Source organism: Empidonax traillii, unplaced genomic scaffold (genome assembly GCF_003031625.1).
Source record: "Empidonax traillii isolate 1590-97213 ecotype Southwest subspecies unplaced genomic scaffold, ASM303162v1 scaffold6490:size5995, whole genome shotgun sequence".
NCBI lineage: Eukaryota > Metazoa > Chordata > Aves > Passeriformes > Tyrannidae > Empidonax > Empidonax traillii.
The window spans coordinates 1-5,663 of NW_020961683.1; the positions used below are offsets into that span (position 1 = coordinate 1).

The 5,663-nt window shown below is 45.1% G+C and overlaps 1 pseudogene across 1 annotated transcript; it reads left to right on the plus strand.

Moving 5' to 3' along the window:
• The first annotated feature begins 4,828 nt into the window (after positions 1–4,828).
• Positions 4,829–5,421, plus strand: LOC114073452 (annotated as a pseudogene). The gene has a single exon (XR_003574325.1). The product of XR_003574325.1 is annotated as an aquaporin-1 pseudogene (transcript).
• Positions 5,422–5,663: the final 242 nt, after the last annotated feature.

Below are 5,663 nucleotides of genomic sequence, written 5' to 3' on the forward strand. Positions count from 1 at the left end.
AAAAAAAAAAAAAAAAAAAAAAAAAAAAAAAAAAAAAAAAAAAAAAAAAAGACGTTCAGCATATCCATATCTAGTGAAAAATTAGAACAAAAATCCATCAAAAAGAGAATTATGTTATCCAGGTGAACATGGAGGAATGAACAGATACTTTTTGTCTCTAAGAAAAGGAAAAACTTGGTCAGTCTTCAAAACATGCTTTGATTTCACTGCATCAGGAAGTACTTACATGAAAATTAATCATGTGAACTTTATGCCTTTGAATCTTGCTCATTAGAGGGTGACATCCCATCTCGGCTCCCAAAAAAACCAGGTGACTCACGTGGTTGATAAATAACTGCTGATCCTCACAGGTGAGTTTCTGATAATTCAGGTCCAGCTTCCCAAAGCAATTCCAGGGTTCAGCTCTGTAAGGGGGGAGGTTTCAGGCTCTGAGTTTTCCATACAGGGAACAGAGTCAGCCGAGTCCCTAAGGAGGGAATTTTCAGCAGTTGCCACATGGTGCAAGTGGGTGCTTAGACTGGCTGGTAGCAAATGCTGGAGAGGGGGATGTGTCTGCAATCTTCCATCGTGCCTGGATTTAGGAGAGTTAAGCCAGGGATTCAGTCTAAAGGCCCTGCCAGTTCCTGGGCACATCACCTGCTGTCAGGTGTTGGTTGTGCTCAGGGACCTCTTGTAGAGATTTTCCCAAGTGACTTTCCCTTGACTCAGTGGCCACCTTTTGCTTTTTACAACAGCAAAACTCAGAGGTTCTCCTTCTATCCAGAAAAAGAATGGAGCCCAGGAAGCAACTCCTGAATACTGGTGGTGCAAATCTCTTTAATTCAGTGGCATTACTGGAAACCCCACCTGTGAGCTACAACTTTCTGTGTGGACAGCACTGAACAGAACATTTTCTGGGGAAAATTTTCCTTCCAACCAGAAATGCCAGGCTCCTTCTCATTTCTGAGGTGCTGGAGCAAGATTACATGGATGCTCCAGCTCTTCCCTGCTTCCTGGTTTTGCTCTTCTCCGTGGTGGTGAGAGCTGGTGATGCCTCAGAGGAGTGACAGTCCACAGGCAGAAGCAGGAATTGCTGTTGTCTCTGAAACTGTATAAAATGGACTATTCCTGGAATTGCTGCTTTCCTGCTAAAAGACTGGTCTGGCAGGGTCACAGGGTAACTAATTCTTCTCAGGAGAAGAATAATTGTGGTTTGCTGAATTTCCCCTGGTTCTCCCAATCGTTTGACTGCTGGACTGACATGCATTCCTTCTGCCCTTCAACTTTGACTGTTCCTTCACCTAAGAGGGAAATTCCCGGAGAATTCATGTTGGCCAAGACCAAATTTGCAGTCACTGACATTTGTTTCTCGTTCAAAAAGCAGCTATCCTGTGCAATTTGACGTGTGGGAGCAAAGAACAAAGCCTACCACTCGAACTACAAGTACATTTGTTTTCTGACTGAAACGTTAAGTGAGATTTGTGCTACAGCCCTTCAGAACTTGATTTGTTTCAGACAAAAAAAAAATAAAAATGAATCGGTTCTGGGATCTTGGCAATTAAATATCCAGTCCTGTGAGCTTGATTTTTCACTCAGCTGTCTCTAGTGTAACTAAATCAAAGAGTTGTTGGGACTACACTGGTTTAAATCATCTGTGAAGAAAAACTCCTCAGCTAAAGAGCTACTTTCTCCCTCTTGTTCCCATCAGATCTGTTCCTAATTGCATGTCCCAAACACTTACACAAGGCTGGCAGTCATCTCTCTCTATTTCCAGAAAAATCCAAACCCCACCTGCAAGTGTGATTTGGTGCAGAAGCTAAAACCACGTCCAGAAAAGCTGTCTGCACTAAACCCTGCATATCTGATATGTGGGAAACTGGGGTTTGTCCTTTTTTGGGGGCTTCTGGTGGTTGTGGGGTCTGAGTTTAGAGGCCTCTGGCTGCTTGGCCAAGCACTGGGGTCTTTGCCATCAGCCTGAGTAACATGGGATGGAACTTGTGTTGTGGAAAAGTGGAATAATGGATAGAGCACCAGTTAGATCTGTGTTGGGGTGGACATTTCTGAGGAAGTCCAATTGGTTTCTCTACTTGTGTTTTCTCTTTCCTCTTTCCTCATTACACTGCTCTATAATTAATTCTGTCCACAGCTCCCTCTGCTTCTTGTGCAATAGATTTGTTCTTTTGTTTTCATCTCCTTCTGTTTCCCCTCCTGGTGGTTCTTCTACACACAGGACAAGGCTGTCTCTGCTCTCTCTGCCCAAAGCTGAAGGTTGAGGGGCCCTGGGTACCATCACCGTGCAGGCAACTAGTAAAAACACAGCAGAGATGATCGTGGTTTATTTTACATCACAGCATAGATGGAAACATTGGATAATAGCTCCACCCATCTCTTTTGTGTGTGTATATTCCCTGGAACCGTTTCTGTCTTTAATTTACTTCAGATTTTTTTTTCTTTTCTCTTTTTCTGCCTGAAATATTGTTTTATTGAGTTACTGTGGCACCAAGTCCCAAAATGTAAAATGAGAGGTGGGTAACAGATATGAAGAGACCAACAGGGAGTCCCAAGATGACAATACAAGTGTGAGGTGGCCTTGGTTCAACACCAAGGTGAGTGCCCAACCCTGCTACTCTTAAGGCACATTTAATCTGTGTGTTGTTCACGTATTCCACTGGTCAGACTAAAGGTCTGGCTTTCCTGGTACCCAATCTGTTCCACAGGCCAGTCAGGGATATTTAGAGGAGACTGTAGAAATCAATTTTTCGATGCTTCCCCTGGCTGTTTTCCTGGCTTCTAGAAATTTTCCTTGGAGGGATTCTTTCTCACCTTATCAGTACCGACACAGAGGTTGCTTGGTCATCCAGTTCCTAATTGTAGGAAGAAGTGAGTAAAGAGGGAACTTCCTGTGGACAGGGCTGACTATCTGGGCAGCTCCATCCCACAGGTGCCAATTTGGGACACATGGAAACTCTTGCTGTGTCCAGTTCCCTGAGGTGTGTGATACATGCCCTGTGCCTTGGGCATCTGCTTGGTGGGACCAGAGAAGCTGCTCACTGAAGGTCTTCAAGTCTCAGAGACTCTTTGCAGTAAATAAAAAGTTTCCCTGAAAAGGATACAACCAGAATCAATTGCATCTTGTATTAAAATCCCACCGCCTACCATTATTTGGCTAAATTTGATCTTTGATTTGCCTGTCACGTGGTTCCTCATTGAAGTCCCACTGTAATTACAAGGATAAACCCAATTAATGAATTATTCCCCTTTTCTTTGCTTTTTTCTTTTTTTTTTCCACTGGTACAATTCTGTTGTGTAAGTGCACTATAAAAGAGAAGGAAATAAAGTTGGCTATATGGAAAATCAAGAACATCTGATGCCTAGGAAGAATAAAAACTAGGGGGTGACAGGCTGCAGACATCTGGATTCTTATTTAAACAGTTTTCAGCTTTGTCACTGAATCAGCTTTTGAAAACTGAATATATTTTTAAACCCCTTATTGACTGTCTAATACTATCCAGGTGTGTGTTTGGTTTTTTCTTTTCTTCTTACCAACATATTGTCCAAATGAAGAAGCCTTGAATTAATTTAAATACAACTTAGAAGATGTTAAAGTAAGAAGAGGGAGAAAAAAAGAGGAGGCAGAGAAGTAGGCTGATTTTAAATACCCATCCTTCAAGAGCTGTGTCTGGGAAATCAGCTCCTGACTCTGGATCAGATTTGCCTTGGTTTGAAGTCGGAGCAAACCCCCTGGTTTCCAGATGGAGGTGCCCCCAGCTGTTGAGGGAGCCAGGGATCTGAGAGCACAGGGGTTAATCCCAGGCGTGTGTGCATGTCCCGCTGAGATAAACCAGGCACTCGGACCTTCTGCTCTCAGAGACACTCTGGCACTGCCGGGAGATTCATTCTGTCTGCAAAACCGAGCATGTAATTTCCCTTCTCCCTTGCTCTCCCCTCTGTCCTGGTCTCTGGGCAGTCCTGTGGCTCAGAGGCAGCAGCCAATCTCCCTGGTGACAACCAGGACAGCTGAGGTGACCCTCAGCAGGGTGGTGACACGCAGGTTTGCACTGCAGGAAGCCCCCAAACTGACTTTTTTTTTCCTGCTGGTCAGAAGAGGAAGGCTGGGGAAACCTTGAAACACCTCTGTGCTTTGGAGAGAAAAAGCGAAGAAACGACATAAATTAAAACAAAACAGTAAAAAAACCACCCAAAACAACAAACACCTCCCCCTCAGCATCCACACTGCATCCACGGAAAGCTTCCAGCTTGCTCTCAGTGTTATGTCAGCTTTACACAGAGATTAAAACTGATCCCTCCTCAGTGAACACCAGCTCGTGTGAGCCGTGTAAATCCACAAGTGTGTCCGTACAGCCGCCAGACTTGGCATCCGAAACACCTCCACGTCCACAGAGCCAAGAGAAAGGACATTTCTACCTGTTTCCAAATGAAACAGAGGTGCTGAAGTCTCTGGAGTGTGGGTTTATTTAGTTGTCAGTCTTATTTACCACTCTGAGCTGTCCTCTGCCGCCGCTGAAGCTGAGAGTGAATAACTCACCAGCCTGCACACATAACTTTGCTTTTTGTTTCAGTCCGGCTTGAGACAGAAATCCCATCAAAGCTTTCGTTCCAATCCCTGTGCTGAATGATGGCACAGGAGTTCAAGAAGTAGAGGGTAAAAAAAAATTCCTGAGGAGCTCCTGAAAGATTTTTCCAAGAATTTTTAAAAGTCTCTTAAAAAACGGCGGCAGAGATCGAACGCTGGCAAGGGAGGGGAAAGGAAAAAAAAAAAAAAAAGGAAGAAAAAACTTTGGCAGGCAAACAGTGTCTTACATCAATCTAACAGTCAGCATCTATGTAGATGTTCTTTCCTCCTTTTGTGCAACACCCCTTCCCTCCTACAGACCACCCAAAGCCCTATAAATAATCCAAGGACTGTATTTTTCCTCCAGATTTCTCTTCAGACCTCAAAGGAAAAACTATCAGGCAAAGGAAGGGAGAGAGGGAGAAGGGAAAGTGAGGAGGGGAGAGAGAGAAAGAGGAAAGATGGCTAGTGAGTTCAAAAAGAAAATGTTCTGGAGGGCAGTGGTGGCTGAGTTCCTTGCCATGAGCCTCTTTATTTTTATCAGCATTGGCTCGGCTCTGGGCTTCAGCTTCCCCGTGGTGGGCAACAAAACATCCACGAGGTCCCAGGACAACGTGAAGGTCTCGCTGGCTTTTGGGTTATCCATCGCTACCATGGCACAGAGCGTGGGGCACATCAGCGGGGCCCACCTGAACCCGGCGGTGACCCTGGGGCTGCTGCTCAGCTGCCAGATCAGCATCTTCAAGGCGCTCATGTACATCCTTGCCCAGTGCCTGGGGGCAGTGGTGGCCACGGCAATTCTGTCAGGAGTCACCTCCTCTCTCCCAAACAACCTCCTGGGGCTCAATGCGGTGAGTAGAAACTTTTAATTCCTTCTTCTTTAATTTTTCTTTTTTTTTTCCCCAAGTAGAAATGTAACACCTGTAGCCTACTAAAGTTGTGTGTGTGTGTATGGGGGGTGATGGTGACCTCAGGCAGCCAACTGCTTATTGTAGCAGAGAATTCAGCCCTGACTGATGCCAGGAGGGATCTGTGTCGTAGGGATGGTCCTTCCTCCCCACCCCCATTTCGGAGCTTTAGGACGCTCTGGGTGGGATGAGTTTTGCTTCTG